The sequence below is a fragment of the Balearica regulorum genome, chromosome 12 (assembly GCF_011004875.1).
Source record: "Balearica regulorum gibbericeps isolate bBalReg1 chromosome 12, bBalReg1.pri, whole genome shotgun sequence".
NCBI lineage: Eukaryota > Metazoa > Chordata > Aves > Gruiformes > Gruidae > Balearica > Balearica regulorum.
In genome coordinates, this window is record NC_046195.1 from 10,920,550 (window position 1) to 10,938,341 (window position 17,792).

A 17,792-nucleotide genomic window follows, 5' to 3' on the forward strand; every position below is an offset into this window, starting at 1 on the left:
GCTTTCATTCAACATATTCTGCATAGTACATGAGCATGAATTTATGTCTAGGGCACTTTGAGTTATTGTACAAACAATAATTTTTGGTTCTAATGTGCTTTAAAGTGCACAGTTTCACGTATTACATAAAGCTAATGAATTGCTGGATCCTGTAAAGTGTTAACCTGAATGGGAAAAAAGACAACACTCTTCTCAGGTTTGCTGTTATACTTACATTAGGATATCTAATATAGTTATTTTATGCCTGCAGATAAATTATTTTTTTTATCAGCATACTCTTAATTTTAATTTTTCAAATGAAATAAGAATATATTGGAAACAAACTTAAGATTCCCCACTAGCCTGACTTTACCTCTACAGGTAAGTTGGCCAGGGAAGAAATATCTTTGAATTAACAACCTTAATTGAAAAGGTGATACTGTCGGGAGTCTCTAACATAGTGAAAAATCACAAAATTAAGGACAAATTTATGTCTGTAGTGAAAAATGCTTCCAATCACAAACCTATTAAGTATAGCTTGGCACTTCTGTCAGGCTGTTCTGTGTAGGTTGGTTGGTTTGGGTTTGTTGGTGTGTTGGGGTTTGGTTGTGGTTTTTTTTTAAACAGAGTTCAAGCACTGAGCTCTCAAAGAGATAAAATTCTTTCTTTTTTCTATGCATGTCATCTCCATATCAGGATAAGGTCAACTCAAAGACAGCCCAGGGGACCTTGCATTGTGGCTCTGTGTACATAGAGCTGACCTATTGATAAACAGGAGAGTTTGGTGCTTAGATGGGCCAGCTTGTGGTGATACAAATATTTACTGAGAAGGGGAAATCAAAACTATACATGAAGAGTGAGCTTTTATTTCTTTTGGAACTTGCCTCTTGTCGTCTTTTGGAAAACTCCATTAGAAGCTTTTCTTCCATGGAGTATACTGATGATGCAGTGGATAAGTCAGATCCGAGTTTACATCTAACCATGGAAAAACTTATTGTGACTGACAGCTGAGAATTGTTAGAGTGATAGCGAGATATGGTTAGTGTCGTAACAAACCTACAGATCTGCAGCAAATGTAAATAAATACACTTAAGGAGCTGTTATTTCTTCACATATCCATTGCGAGAGGTGCACTTTGCTATTCACCAGTGTGAGGTGTATGAAGATAACAGAAGTCACTGCCAAGGGATGTGAGTAATCTGCTTTTCAGACAGGCAAAGCCTTCACATTTCCTACTCAATCTAAAGAGTAGGTACCCAATGGCCCTGTAGTTGAGACCATTAATACTTAATTCTAGTCATGTTCTGCAGTACATTACATCAGTGACTGAGTGAGTGAATGTAGTTGTATATTTTAGACTTGGCCAATTTCTGGCAAAGTAGCTTAATTCCATATAATTTTCTATTTGTTACTATTACTAATTTATAATGATTTTAATTATTTTTCAAATTAAATACAAATTTTCAGATATTGAAGCTGTTGGATTTTTTTACGTTCCCTTGAGCCGTACACTTTCCCCAAATCAAATCCTGAGGTAGTAGTTTGCTAATAAGCTCTAATGGCTCTAGACATATCCATGCAACTGTTCCTCATTTTTCTCAAGATAAGTAGAGCTCCTTTCTTCGAATAGGACACACTGGAAATAAATGACACGTCTCTGTTGTGCCTTGTATGACATCTATCAGGCTGGTTCTATTGGATCAGTCTAATTTCATAGATAATCTCTAACCCACAGATGTGTAAGGTCTATATAGCAAATTTGGAGCAATTTCTTTTCATATCCCTCTGATTTGCACTTTCAATCACTTTCTTCTTCCCAGTTATACTTGAAAAAACTAGGATGTTATAGAATCAGAAAGGTAAAGTCAATTCCCTGACAGATACATAATTATTTTACGCAGGGTCGTCGTGTGTGTGCATGTGGTGTAACTTTTTTTTCTCACTATTTTGCTTCTCACAATGATTTTGATAAAGAAAGTAATTGCAGACAACACTAAAGAGTCTATAAATTGTTCCAAAGCCAAATCTTGTTGTAAATGAGCTCTTAAGAAGTCAGGAGCTTTGTAGATTATTTCTGTCCTTAGATGTTTGGCTTAATGACTTGTTTCCAATGAACCATTACTTGTGCCTCTGGAGTTCCCATAGAGGAAATTAAGCATTAAATTTTAAGTGGTAATTTTTTTTCATTTTCGACCTGCAATTCTAATTGCAACTTTCAAAGTTTGCTTCCAGTGAGAATGGAAACACAGGTTAAAACAGAAAAACTTAAAATTAATGCAACTAAGGATCTTAACTTAGCACTAAGGAGGAGTGGTTAGGACTGAAGCCTCCTGCCTAAAAAAAAAAATTAAAAATTCTTTGAGAAGGAATTTTCTGCAAGGGTAAGATTTAGAACTCCTTCAGTCCAGCTCAGAGACCAGTTTGCAGCACACTAACCTGAGGATGAATCCTAACAGTAGTCAATGAGGAGGAATTGATAGAGTCAGGCTGGAAATCAGGTGCTATGCTGTGCTCCACTGTGTATCTTTGACTTGGACCTTGGTATTTGCTTTCTGTCTCCTCTCAAGTTACTTCATGAACAAGAGGGCAGCAGGCCTGTGCTGCATGAATTGATCTAGGAGCAGCAACCTTCTCTGGGCTGTTTTGTTTCCTGGGAGGGGGACAGGAACTTGCTCTTGTGTTACATCCTGAATGTACCAAACCAGTGGGGTTCTAGAAGTGTTAAACTTGCTGCAATGTGTGTGATTGCATCAGTGGAAGAAAGTGTCAGGAGAGTAGGTCTGAGTGGCAGAGCAGGGCTATAGTTTGTGACTGAGCATGCTGCTTGAATGTGCATTATGGTTTCATTGGTATATAAGTAGATTTACCAGTGTAAATTACATTAGGATCTGGTTTATTATCTTTTTCACCTGAGATTTCTTCCATTGTTATCACTCAACCAGTTATTCTTGCAGTAACACAGTTCTGTATAAATTACTTTAGGTTGGGTTTTTGTTGTTCGTTGTTTGTTTCTTATAATGCTTTTGAGCCTTAACTGCTATATCAATAAGATATTTTACTGACCCTCTACCAAAACAGTTGGGTCTTAGTAAGCTTCTTGAAGACCTGTGTATTACAGCAGGTCTGTAATGGTTAATGGTTGAGTTTGTTAGTTCTCATGATCTGTTACATAAAGAATCCCTGTTTCTTTATTCCTTGAAATGAAGATAAACCAGTTCTTGCTACACAGTGGTGTGATGTCAGGATGAGATGATATGCTGGATATTTTAAGCAAGACACTGAGATTTGTTAGGTTACTTTGTTTTGAGTCTAGAGGATGGGCAAGATGAAGCAGAGATAAGCAGTTCTAAATTCTACTGTCTGCTATTAGATTCTGTCCTGCACGAATGCATTTTGGTAGCAAGCACACCCTAATCTGTCATTCCATGTGCACTGAACAGGAGACTGGCAATTTTCCTATGTATCTGACTTCAGGTTCACAGAGTACTTTGTAGATGATGGGTGATCCTCATAGCAGCTCTGTAAAACAGGAAATCAGAGGTGCCATTAGTCACATGTCAAGTGGGGAAGTAGGGCCCTGGGGCAACTGATGCTGTAACTGTGAGTTCCATCTAAAGCAGCCTGGCTGAGGTTGTACTTGTTGAGTTTTACTTTCTAGAAAGTTCAGTGGTGCTTTTTTTTTTTTTCTCTTCAAGGAAGTAGTGGTTTTCCATTAATTTTGGTTTCTTTCTTGAGAGTTGGAGGCATTGGAAGGAAGACAAAAATTAAAAGCTAATTGAAATAAAAGGAAACAAATAATTCAAGCTTTCTTCTGTGACTCTTCTGAGGATGAAATATGTTTGAGGCAGTTCAGGAGTGTAGGGAAAATAAGGGTCCTTTAAAATCCAGTTTCAAAGTAATCACACTTTTTTTTTTTTTTCCCCCCTTTTCAATAAATCAGCATTATTCCAGCAAACTCTATGCTCCAAACAGTAGGATGCAACCTGCCTTTCCAGAGACATCTAGCAGTTCCCATCCAAGCCTGCACTGGTAAGGCTGCAAGCCCAAGCAATGAGTATTGCTGATGACTAGGGTAAGCGATTCTGTAGATGGAGATTGCTCAAGTAAAAGGAACAGAGATTCACCCTGCATGCCCAGTACACTGTGAGACCATTAGAGACACTGGTATATCTTAATGCTGGCCCAGGGTTCTTCTCTGATTGTTTCTTCCTTTGTTTCCTCCTGTATTAGGTACTGGAGAGGTAATTGAACAAGAGCAAATCTGTCTCAATACAACATTAGATGGCCTGTTTATAAAAAGACTTTTCCTATTCCCTTTCTTGTTGCACCAATTTCTGGGAGTTTTGGGAAATCTGCAGTTAAAGTGAACTATGTTCACGCTTAAGGTGTTAATTTTAGTATGCATGCCATGTTTGAAAATGTCAGCAGAAAAGACTGAATAATACTTGTTGCGTATAAATCTGAAGTACATAATTGCTCCAGCTGACATGTATGAATGCACTTTCATTATCGTGTCAAGAGGACACTTTGTGCTTGCAAATGAACAATGTTTGGGGTTGGCAATAAAATGGGAAGCACTTGCTTAAATAAAGTTTATTACGGCTTTTTAGAAAAATGTAATTGTGAAGTGTTCATACTGAATGAGAACACTGGTTTTGAAGTGTTAACTTTAATATGAAAATGGAGTTATGGTTTAAAGGGGAAGACTAGGGTTTACGAAAGTGAGCACAATACAAATGTGAAACAATGCTATTTGATTTCCATGCCCACAAAATATTCAGTGGGTGTGTGAGCTGGTTCCACAAACTAGCCAAGGACTGGCAACCCCCTACACTTTCTTAAATTAGTCCACTTAATTTAGCGACCATAGGTGGAAATACATGTGTAAATGTAGAGATACAATCTGAGAATCCAAGGTAAAGTTTCTAATGCCGTAGTTAAATCTAACCAGCAATACTAACCTTTACCTGCAGAAAAGATTCTCTGGTTAAGAACTAAAAAAACCAAACCCACAACCAAAGAACCAAACAAAAAAATTCAAAACCACCAAAAATGTTATTGAATAATGATGAAATGCAGTAGTACTAAAAGTTTCTTTAAGTATCCATATACTACATTTTCTTACATGCAGGGAAACTGAGGAAGGGATAGTCAAGCAAGGACTTATACTGGGATGTTCGTTAAAAGTTGTTTGGAAACATGTAGTATTCACTGGTGCTAATGGACCTCTGTCCTGTCGCGTGGCTCTCTGTACATATAACACATTACAGAGAACTAAATAGGGACTTATATATCTAACATCCAATAAATAAAATTGAGTTCTAAACATAGTTTTCCAACTTCATGGGGAATGCATCCGAAACTTCTGTTCGGATTTCAAGGCATCGGAGGTGGTACTCAAATTTATGAGCTGCTGGCTACCAGCCTTGTGCCTGGTCTATTTATTATACAGAACACAGAAGTTAGGCTATGATTCTGACTTGTGTGTTGCTCTTGGTTTAAATCAAGGACTGTTGAATTATGGTTTGCAATCTCTGGAGAAGCACTGGATGAGTCTCCTGTGTAATCTGTTAATGTCACCTCTGCTGTAGAGTTAGGCAGTGTAGGGAAATGTAGGATATGAAGCACCAGCTGGATGAAGCAAGTAGGAGAGGTGCTGGAGGGTGTACTCTCAGCTGGTGGTGGACATAGCAGTCAGCAGCAGCTGGCAGGACCTGGAGATACACCCATCTGGGGGCTGGAGACAGAGTTTAGCCTGGGAAGCTGGAAAATATATTGATTCATCACCTCTACAAGGCACCCTCTGCCAGCAAGGCTGCGATGAAGCCTCTGGCATCAAATGAAAGCTGAAGCCCTGAGGGAGCACAGATGGCAGTATTATTTTTTCAGTATGATGAATTCCCTCTTGTAGGTACTTTTTGCACACCCTCATGCTAGGAGGAGTGAATCTGTTCCACACTGAGTTCAGGAGTTAACAGGAACTTGTTTAATGTCTTTTGCGATTATTCAGTATTTCTATTGCTGTGTAAAGATAAGCTACTACTCTCTCTTAAGAGCGTGCTCTCCAAATAAGTTTCCCAATTCCATGTTTTCCTATGTTCTTTAAGAGATTTTCAGAAACTCCAGCCGTGCTGCTGGGTTTAAAAGAATAGCGATTGTCCCAGCAGTGAGGTAGATTTTGCACAAAAGAAGTAATAATTCATGTCATATGAAAGCTTTACTGTCCATTTACAGAGAGAGTTTAGATATATTTACCTGTAGCTCCTGTAATTTTGTTTGCATTTCAAAAAAAGTGTAACTTTAGTGTGTCTCCTACTTGTCTACAGATGTGTTTCTGCTGGTTTGTTTTTTTTGTTTTGGTTTTGTTTTTTTTTGTTTGTTTTGTTTTTTTTTTTTTTACTTTAGGAAATAAGAAAAATATAATAAAGCTAGTTTAAAAGTCTTCCTTCCTCTTTCGGACAGGAACTTCTCAATGAAGTCTTGTCTGCTTCACAACTTCCCTCTAATGTGCTTTCTCTGGTTTGATAACCTCATGGAGGTTTAGAGATGCTCATATAAGTCTTTTCTGGCAACCCTTATGCCTGCAAAGTGGCACTTGTAATATGAGTACTGCCATTCAGTGAAGATTCTCATAAGAAAATATTTCTTGTGATGTCCATAGAATTGCATATCTGCCAATAGTCTCAAATGTGTAGGGTATTGATGAGTTCTAGAAAGGTGAGATGCTGTGTATAGCTGTATGGGGATGACCCTTTAATTTTTAAGCTGTTAACAACGAAGAATTCTGGTTCCTATCTGTGTTTCTTTGTGCCTGCTGTTTCTTTCTGGCATGCTAAAATGTCATTCTCCAGTGAGAGCCGATGGTAGCAAATCAGGAAAATTTGTTTAAAATAACTTTAAAATTATTAATTTTTTTTTTATACTTAATTGCCTTTGCAACTAAAGAGAGGCAATCCTCTCAGCTAACTTGATTTCCCTTGCTGAATCAAGCAGTAGATGCAGAGAGAGACAATACAATAATCACCTTAATGAAGGTTGGGGTTCGTTACTAACATATAATCTTTTCCAAGATTGTGTATTAAGTATCTAACTTAAACTGGTTGAGGCAAAGCTATGCAGCACTGGCATGCTCTCTCCACCCTTAACTTGCATTCTATACGTGCAGTATATTGTCCTTGAGATCTCAGATAATGTTTGTACTTCAGGCATAGTAACGAGAAGTAAAGATAGAGCCACACTTATCTCTCAGTATTATTGGTATTTTTTGAATAGATAGTACTTCTGTAAACTACTGGGGTTTGTGTGCATTGCTGAATATTGCTTGCCAATTTAAATCAAAAGAGACAGTAGGATTGACTTTATTGATGTAGCAATTTCAGATGTGCTATTGTGTGAGGAACTGGTGCAAAAAAATTCTATTGACCTCATCGTGTTCCTATAGCCTGAAAGGAAAGCTGCCCCCACCCCCAAAGTCTGGTTTTCAACTGCTAGACCACTTCTATTGTTTTATTTTTAATGGATGCTCTGGATAAACCTTTAGAAATAAAAAATTATCTTTCACGTGCATACAGATATACCTTCATATACTAATGCCTGACTGGGATTTGCTCTGGCGTTGGTGTGAATGCTAGAGGAGGCACTTTTGTCTCAAAAAAATAAAAATAAAAATGGGGGGACCCGAATTCCAAGTGTACAACAGTGGACTTGTGGTAGCAGTCTGATGCTAAAGACCGCCTGTATAAGTTTTTAAAGTCAGATGATAGACAACTGAGTTTTATTTTTTATTTAAGTAAGAATGAGGTGGTTTGTCTAGCATGAGCTGAATGTGCCCCAGATTACATTTTAAAGTTTAATTTTGTTTTTTGTCAGAAGCAGGTCAAACACATATTCATGGATCTAATGAGACAAGTAGTAATAATTCTATTGATTTCACTGAACTACAGATTTCTTCATCACGTATGGAGAATTCCTACAGTGGCAGAGAAAATGATGTTATTTTTTCAATAGCTATAAAATATCTTTGTGTTATTACATTTTTGGACACACCACAGGACTGGAAAGAATGTGATGTATCATTTGTTCATGTGATCTGGTTATGCTGAAACATACTGTTAGGTTTCTTACCATAGAACAGCAGTGTAGACTTGGAGAGGAGAAGTTCAGATTAACTTTACAGAGAAGTTGCGTGTTGAACTAAATACCACCATACATTGTGATTTTTATCTGCAACAATAACATGAATCCCAACCTTTTAAGACCACAAAGGACCTTTACATCTAGGCCAACATTCTCCACAGCCTTAAAGATAGACTTTACCTATTGGCACTTGTGGCTAGCTCAGTGGTCTGACTACAGCATACCTGTTAGACAGGGCTGAGTTACATCTGGAGGCAAAGGCTTTAACTGATAACTCATGTCAATCTTGGGTGAGGTAGACTAATGTCTCATCTTTCTGTGAAAATTTTGCCCTTTTTTTTTTAACTTTTAAGACGCGATCTTCCCTGCATGTGGTTTTATTATGTTGGTTCCTGTAACTTTAGATAGTATCATACAGACCCAGGAATTCAGTGTTTATGTTGTTTAGGTTCTATAATTCTCACTTTTTGAGATTGTGACAGCAAATTATAGTGTAGCTTTAGCACTAGACAAACGGCAGACTCAGTGGTAAGTGGTTGGACTTCAGCCTTCATAGAAAACCCACAGTAGCTTTAGGTGGTGCCATTCTTTGTTTCTTAACAGACTGAGGAAAAAAAAAAATCCAACAAACCAAATCTATTTCTATAAAAAGATTATTACACCATGTGTGTTTGTACCAAAAGGCATAAAAGAACATGAACGTAGAGCCTCACACTAGATATTGCCCTGTTGTGCACAGGAAAGATTCAAGACTACTCTACTGGAAATACAATAGTTATAGAGAAAGAATGGCTGCAACACTAGATATTAGCTTAATTATTGTTTGTGTGTTTAATTTTTTTCATTATTAGCCCCTACTGTGCACTCTGTATTTGTGAGAAGAGTGAGAGATTCATGGGATCTTTCACTTCCTGCTAATGAAGAAAGATTACACTTCCTCAAAATTTAGTTAGTTTTCTGCACATACACTTGTATGGAAAATGAAAGGTATCACATACTGTTCCCCACTGACAGAAAACACACAATCTCTATAGACATGTAAATAATCTGTTTATTTCACCTGCAAGAACACATAGGAAAGTATAACAAAATTATAGGTGGTATGCTGTGTGGATTTAATTACAAATTGATTAGGGGGTTGCAAAAGAGTTGTTCAATTCTTTATTCTTTTAAAGTGTTATTTTAGATTGTTTTAATAAGTTCTGTCATGACAAAACCAGATATGAAAATGTCAGTCATATCTCAGCTTTTTGCAAAGTCAAATGTGTTTTAAGGTGTTTTAAATATGAATTCAGCACATTCTTATGCTTACTTTCACCAATTGGTAATGTTTTAGATAAACCTAAGGAGAGGATGATAAAAAAGGTTAAAATTAAAGTAGAACCAGTCATGTCCAAACAAGACTGCCTTGAGAAGGGAGCCAGGTAATTGCTGTAGTTTCTTCTTAATTCTGTCTCGCATCCAAATTCCAGAGAGAATGAGACCACATAATTTCATTGTTATAGTGTCCACCCTGGCAATTTGATCCCTGAGTAGCTTTTGTCCAGTACCAATGCAGAGTTTGTGCAAAAGGGGATATCTTACTTTCTAATATGGGCTGAAGATGTGGAATAAATATTTTCCTGTATTTTTTTTTATTTGGTTTTGGGTTTTTTTTTGTTTTGTCTGGGGGTTTTGGGGTTTTTTTTTTTTTGTTTGTTTGTTTTAATTATTTGGGTCTTTTGATTAGTTATTTGGCTGAAAACTGAAGAAATGAAACATGCCAGATTTCTGTTCCATCAAGAATATGAAACCATGTACTTATCAGTTCAGCTTTTCACCATCAAACCACCACAGGAAGCCAATGATTTTAAAAGTGTTAAATTTTAAGATGATAAATCCTGAACTGACTAAGCAAAGTGAAGACATACTTTAATTCCATATATTGGTTCTAATGTTCTTCTGGTCAGGTGTTTCACAGTTTATCTGTAACCCCAGTTAACCTTGAATATCAACTCCAATATTGCATCACTGGAAGATGTCAGCAGGCATGAAACATGGTGATAGTATTAAGTGAAAATTGAGCTATGGAATTTGGGCAGAGTGGAGGAACAATGTGGGATGTGCAATGGTTATTGAGATGATCAGAGGTAAAGTTAGGTACGAGGCATTAAAGTTTGCTTCAGTAACTGAACCATAAAAAGAGAAAGAGGAGAGAAATGTTTCCCAGATTTCAGCACTGTGGGAAAAGGAGAGGCAAGAGGAAGCAGGTCTATGTGACTGGGTGGATGGATGTAAAGTGTTGGTTTTGGTGTCTATAAACAGGTTGCCAGTCATGAGGCTGATGTGCAAGCAGGTAATGTTTGAGATGTACAAGACTGAATGGAACTGGTGAAATATAGAAAGATATATTATTAATATAGAACACTCACTGTACTTTAAAACAACTCCTTGCAACTCCTGTACAGATTCTCTTTGTTCTGTGCTACCTCTCTAAAGCTGTTGTATCTTGTTTTGAAAGTATACTTGCCTCATTTGACTGTTATCACCAAACTGGCATAATGTGTTTCATAATGTGACATCAGTGACCGCACTGCCAAATTAGGGGGAGTCTGCTTTCCCTATGCCTTAAAGTAGAGGTTTGCATGGTGAACTCATGGCTCTCTGTAGATAGTTTTCTGACTCCCTGACCATAATTACCAGTGGCAATAATTCTCGGTGACAATAGGATAATTCTTGATGCTAAAGATTTTGTACAGGAAACTAAAATTACACACTGGCATTTTGAAGCCCAAGGAGATAAAGATTTTATTTTATTTTCCCCATCATCTCGCCAATTTCTGTCACTGTACTATGCATGGTACTTGTTAGAGCGGCCACCTGGCACACTGAGAAGAAAGTAAAGGAACGTAGGACATACCTAAAATTGTGAGTGCCGTCTATTCATGAAGATGATGATGTCTAGTGCAATTTATTCCCCCCATGCCTTAACTTTTGGAAGATATGTTGACAGTACAAATCTGTGTTGAGGATTTTGAATTAGTAATTTATAGAGTATTTGTGGAGCAGAAAGTTGCTTTTCTGGCAAACTAATTAAGAGAAACATCAGAGGGCTAGGAACACAAGAAAGAAAACAAGGAAAAGCTGAGAGGTGAATCTGAATGCTCCTTTGTGAGCACTAATATTTTGTTATGGTAAGTTTTATGGAAAATCATATATTATCAAGGCAAAACATTAGATTCCATGGTAATCATAGACAAATTCTGAAGAGTTTATTGTAAGGCTGTTTTCTGTTTTAAAACCTGCAACATTCTATATATAAAGGAAGTATGGCAAATGCTCAGTCCATTTCTGATTTGGAATTTTGGGACAAAATATGCTTTTACTAACAAACACAGATTGATCAAAGCAAAAGAGTTTTGTGAAAACATATCAGAGGTATTGAACTTCTGACTCAATGCAGATTGCTTTCTGTCAGAAACCTGCATGGTTTTCTTGAGGTTTTTCTGGAGGGCCAAATAGTCCAGGAATGTTCTTTGCTAATGGAATGGAAACCATTAACAGGAGAAAAATAAAAAAATCAAATAACTCCAGTCTTTCTGAAATGAAAAGAGTTACAGTTTATGGAAAATGTTAGAAAAGTCCATTTCATATTCAACTAGCATAAGATCAAGTGTTGAATAATGTTGTGAATCAGAAAATCAGAGATCAGGCTTGTGATCTTTTGTTTATTTATATCTAGAAAAGATGCCCTCTGACTTCTAAACTCCTTATCATTTTCCTAACATTGTTTCATGTAATAATTTCTGTGGCATTTGGGCTCCTCACCTGTTCTCTGCTAACCTAGCTAGAATGATGATTTAAATTTGGTATATTGTGTTTGTTATTTCTGATTAGCTGGGATGTAATCAGTCCTTGAACACATCTCATCAAATGACTCGAGACTGAGTTGCATTTAGCTTGAACAAACAGAGAATAAATCTGTATCTCCAATTTCACTCATTCACTTTGATCATTCTGTTCACCTGAATTCAGTAGTAGTTTGCCATATTGAAGTATTCTTTCACTTTTGAGTCAAAGGCTGCTCAGCTCATACGGTGATGGAATAAAAATACCAAAGTCTGAAGCAGGCACGGGTAGGAATTCTATATGTGTTCACCTGTGAAGTCCCTGGGGTCAGAAAAACGCTTACGCTTAGTTGAAGTCACTTTTCCCCCTGTAGGTGTAGAGATCCAAAACTGTTACCTCAGTCTCACCTCAAATTAACACTAGGAATGAAGCCTTTGACCCTTTATGTGTGATTCAGCCTGATGCTTCGCAGTACATAGGGAGCTTTATTCAATCCTGTAAAGAAAAGACTTTAGTTTCTTGTGTCCCGTGCCCAGTCAACAATATTTTCTTGTGGTGTAGTCATAGCCAAGCACTTGTTAATAATCCTAGTAGTGACTATAAGTACAAAAAACCAACTGAACAATGCCAGGTAAATTTGGTTTACTCAGTACTTTATATTAATGACGGTGCATAATGGCACAAACCTGTTAATGTTTGATTTGTATTGTTAGCTCTCTTCAGCACTGTGAAAATACTGCCTGATGTTGCATGTGTTTGTTTTAAAAGCATTTTGAAGTTCTAACTGTACAATGATGTTTATCCCTACTAAGGCTTTTGTGTATGAGACTGATTTGTTCTCACCAAATGAATGAACAATTATGTCCTCAAAAGAGGATTTAGAGAGAGATACAGTATTAAACAAGATTGGAAATAACACATCGGTAGTGAAGGATATTGAATTACACAAGCTGACTCCCAGAGTGTATTCCTGCATAATGATTTTGGCCATTACAGTGAAATAGTATATTAAGGGAATAAAAGATTGTCAATAAGGTATTTAATCCTCCACTGCTGAACCCAGAATACTTTTATATTTTACCTTTTAATAGCAAGTAAGATACTTCACCTTATCAAACTGCAATAGGTTAGGAGAAAAACTCTGCTCCTTTAGTGTTGTATATCAGCCTTAGGGTGAAGGTGGGGTTAAATTCCTCTGTCTAATGCACATTTGTTCTCATCGTAAAGCTAATCTTGTAATTTCTCACAAGACTGGCAATCTTGGGAGAAATGAGCTAGTACTGAGGTTAAATTACTTCTCACCCTAAAGGAGGCAAAGGATATTCTTGGATGAATGGCTCAGCATGACACGTTATAGATAACTAAGGTGTTGCATAATACAAGTCTTGGCTTTTGGCTATGGAAAGAGCTTTAATCCCGCTTCTAGTAGCATAACTGTCTGGAAAATAATAAGGCTTTTTGGAATAATTCAGTTTTACTGGTAGTCTTTAAAATCAGACTGTCTCATTTTATGTTGTCTGTTGATTACTGATATCAGAATTTTCAGTGATGGCTGGAGCCATTAATGCAGTGACTTTCTGGCTGAAGAATGTACAGTGTTGATTTTTTTGATGAAATGTGCAGTATACTGGAATTTACTGGTTTTTGATTTATACAACAATAAGTGATAAAATCCCTTTTCTCAACAGAGCAATTGATCCAACATTTTTAAAGCCCTCACATGGATGCTTACAGATTTAAAGACAAGAAACTGTGTAATGCTTTCAGTGATTACTTTAGATTAAATTATTCAAATGAATGAATCTAAGAAAATGTAGATAAAACCCACAAATTTGTTTAGAACAGATTTTGCAGCCTGTCTCTAGATTACTATTTCTTGAAAGCACTGATTCTTTGCTGAAACAGACTAAATTGTATTATAAAGCCATAAACGGTGTTAAATAATAATAATCCTTGAATTATTTAAAGCCTATTACCCAATTACTTTTATCTTGTAGTAGATTCTTTTTTCATTATTTTCACCTGGCCCATGTGAGAATAACAAGAAATTGCTAGCTCAGCAGAAAGCAAGGGTATTAAAATACATGAGTGGTTATTAAAAGCCTTAAGAAAGGGAAGTATTTCAAGGAAAAGTCTGGATTAAAAGAAATTAGAATGCTTATTAAAATTATTAAGATAACACAGTTGTGGCTCCATAGTTCAAAAAGTCAAGCGTTTCTTGAGGGCAACATCCCTTCATTTGCCAGTAGTGCAGAATTAAGGGGAGAGATTCACTTTACTTGGTGCTCTTTGATGTATCTGTGGAAAAATTGGATTAATTCAGCAGGTTTTTTGGACTTGGTTTGGTTGGAGATGGAAGACATGGTGCTCAAAATGTCAGTGAATTTAATAGAGAGGCAAGATGAATGGTATACTTAACCAGTGAAATTATAACTTTTATAAAAAGGGACTGTAGGCTAGGAGAAAGGTCTTACACAGTAGTTGGCAATCACAGATAGCGACTTTTGTATAAATGTATAGAAACATCAGTTAAAAATAGTGGTTTGAGGGATCAGGTAAATTAAGGAGCTGGAACATATCAATGTTGATTTTAATCTCTTGATTAGTGAACCACTTTTGGAAAATCCTTAACTGCAGCTGTGTATTTAAGCTGATAGTATGATCTACAATTTTATGTTGATCTGAGACTTTGATACTTCTTAAAAAGTTGTAGAAAAAGTAAATACATTGAGGAATGTAGTATTGAGATGAATTTTGGGGCCAGTAAGGGCCCAGGTGAAAATAAGAGTAATAAGGAACTGAATTTCTGTTAAAACCCAAATAATAATAATTGCACTGAAACAGCAGCAAATTCAGTGAACAGGATAAATAGAAGGCACTTCCAAGAATGAACCTTACAGTTGCCCAGAAAAAAGACAGAATAATTCATTTTAGACAAGAGATGAGCTCTCAGTATGAATTTTCAGCAGTAGGAATGAAATGTCTTTAAAAGAAAAATGGCTGCTCAGTGTCTGAGGAAAGAATGTGGTAAGTGAAAGACAGAGAGGAACAGAAAAGCAGAATGCTTTTCTGTCCCCTATCCCTTGGTGATCCGCCATTCCCACTGAGGAAAGAAGGGGGGAAAAAAGACGGGGAGGAGGGGAAGCCAGGGAAGGTAAAGGTCAACAACAAATGCATGATTTCTTTTTTTTTTTTTTGTATTGACTGACTATGACAGGCTTTTCTCCATGATTTATTTTGTAAGAATCTGTTTCATAATAGTAAATACTGCAATAGTAAATGTTAGAGTAAGTTCCAGTGCAAGTTACAAAATATCATTTACATTTCTGAAATAGGATCATTAACACACAATTTTCCAATCGTATTGAAAGACTGAAGTAGACTGAGCTTGGGACTTCCAGTCCTTTTTGATTTTTTTTTAATTTTTGTAAATATTTTATTTGAATCAGTGCTTTTTCTTCCTGTGTAGGGAAAAGCTGGCTTCTCTGACATCTGTTATAGGAGTGAAACTATGAATTTCATCCATAACTTCCAACATCTGGGCTTTGTGTAGATGGGTGAGTAGACATCTGAGTTAGATAAAGAATAAGTTTTAACTGAGTTTCTTAATTCCTTTATCTAGGCCATCAGAGCTATTAATAGAAATGGCTGAAGGACAAATTTTTATTAGATATGGACAAAGATAAACAATCATAGTAGGATGGTCTTAAAAGGTATTAATAGCAATGATCATAAATCTTGGGAAGGTCAAGAAATTATCATCTTCAACAAGAACAAGTCTTATGGAGTTGGGGCCATCATTTGTGTTCTGATTGTTGTTTGTATCATTATGTACTGTTAATATAAGGAAGTAAAAACTCCTTTAGTAGAGTTTCTGTCTGTTCTGTGTGTGTTAACTGCAGAAGTAGGTAGTGTGAATAAGCTGCTTGAGTTCTACAATAATCAACTAATAATCAATTTCATGCTACTTAATAAGGATCTTTATATACAATTTGCTGGCCTTGTCATGGCATCCAAACACTTTTGTTCTCCTCCAGTTTTTGATAATTTGGGTGATGTTTCTGCTTTCTGCTATCTGTGGAAGCAGCACTAGCAGCACAGGGAAATGACAGAGAACCCCCATCACAATGTCTTCAGACACAAGAAGGATCATTAAAGTTAAAACGCCTCCATGCCTGCTTTGGATCCATCACCCCTTGAACTGCCTGATATGCTGATGGTGTGGGCAATCCAAATAGCTGCCTTACCCTGAGAGAGCCAGCAACTCCATTTCCAAAGGAGCCATGTTTTTAGAACAAATCTGTCTTGCTCTCTCTAATTTTTAAGAGATTCTTTGTGTCTGTCACCTCCCTGCTACATGTAGATTGTGTGTCAGGGGGCTGACACACAAAAGGCCTCAATCTCTTAAGAAGCTGCCACCAGAACACCTAATAGACTGTCAGTTTGAATGTTTAAATGAGACACAGCAAGGGAGGGAATAATGCTTTTAACAAAAGTGTGGTGGGTAGACTAGAAAAAAACAGCTCCACTGACAAGGCAACTGGAAATGTAGTACTTGCGGTAAAAGGGAGGTATTGATGAAGGCATCAGTAACAGGTGAAAAATGGTGCTTAGATTGGGGCTACTAACAGGAAACAGAGAAAGCATTTGTGGCTGTAGAGGGAAGCAGGTAGGGAATCAGGTTAGGATTAGAATTACATTAAGCAGATTGTCTCCTTTGTAGGATGCAGTGTTGTCTTGTCTCCCCTTGTGATGATTGTTGTTTGAGCAGTATTTTAAAGCTACGTCTGTGTATGTAATACAGCTTTGTGCATAACTGAGCCCTGCAAATTCCTGTTTGTACATTTTGCAGATATTTTATGCCACTACAGGTAGCTGCATCTTCAAAACTATACACATGGTATTATCTGGATTAGGGATTCAGAACTTCCTATATGTCAGCAGCATCTCAGGTTGCCTTGCTCATGATTGCAATAAGGAAGTTTAGAAATTGCAGGAAAAGTTTTGTTCTACTTTGTGCAAGTGATATATTTGACCATTGCCACTATGAAAGCACGTTTGTTTTGGTATATGTTCTTTTTCAGTAAGGCCTATTTATTTAAAGCTGTGGAATCATAATTTGATCCTCATTTTTCAGTCACCACATATGCCACTTCTTTCTGCCCAGAAATTATAAGCAAATACACTTTGATTTTATATCTTTTTTTAATGACTGTAACCATAATTAATTAACTCATACTCTGTGCAAATACAGTTTCACACAGCAGTGGATTTCTCTTGAACTCTGTTTGACTGTTGGTCACTGGTACTAAGAAATTAGTTACATAAATTGCATGTTATCATTTCAGCTTTGCTGGCTGACAGCAGTCGACAGTTACAAGCAGTGGATAAGTGTTTCTACCATTAGTAGAAAACCACTGTTTAATAAGAAATGAAAAATCTGTGGAGGGGGGAAGGTTATCCTCCATGATCTATGGGTACGAACTTTTGTTCCTATGTTTATAGAAAAGTGGGGGGGGGGGGGGAAGCATATAGAGATCAGAACTACTTGACTCTATCATGATGTTGAGAATGTGCCACAATTAAATCATATATTGCTTCCTCTTTATATTTACCTTACCTATCTGATGTGGTGTTAACATTGAGAAAGGTATCTAAGCAATCTCTCCCATGTGATTTCTGCATCTCCCCATATCACAATTTGGTATCCAGTTCATTCATAGTGTGGAGCAGTTAAAAAAATTTTCCAAATTTCATTTTGCAGGGATGAGTGCTCTATAGATAATTATAGAGAAATTGAAATATTTAATTGTATAGAAAAATGCAATATTTAATCTGCATTTAAAAAG

At 36.7% G+C, this 17,792-nt stretch overlaps 1 long non-coding RNA gene across 5 annotated transcripts in view; it reads left to right on the forward strand.

Annotated features, from left to right (window-relative positions):
• The window catches only part of LOC142603517 (uncharacterized), a 443,303-nt gene that overhangs the window by 119,871 nt on the left and 305,640 nt on the right, over nucleotides 1–17,792 (forward strand). For all 5 annotated transcript variants that reach the window (XR_012837465.1, XR_012837464.1, XR_012837463.1 and 2 more), the window contains one exon: nucleotides 15,413–15,500. This is a non-coding gene — a long non-coding RNA (uncharacterized LOC142603517). The remainder of the gene's footprint in view (nucleotides 1–15,412; nucleotides 15,501–17,792) is intronic.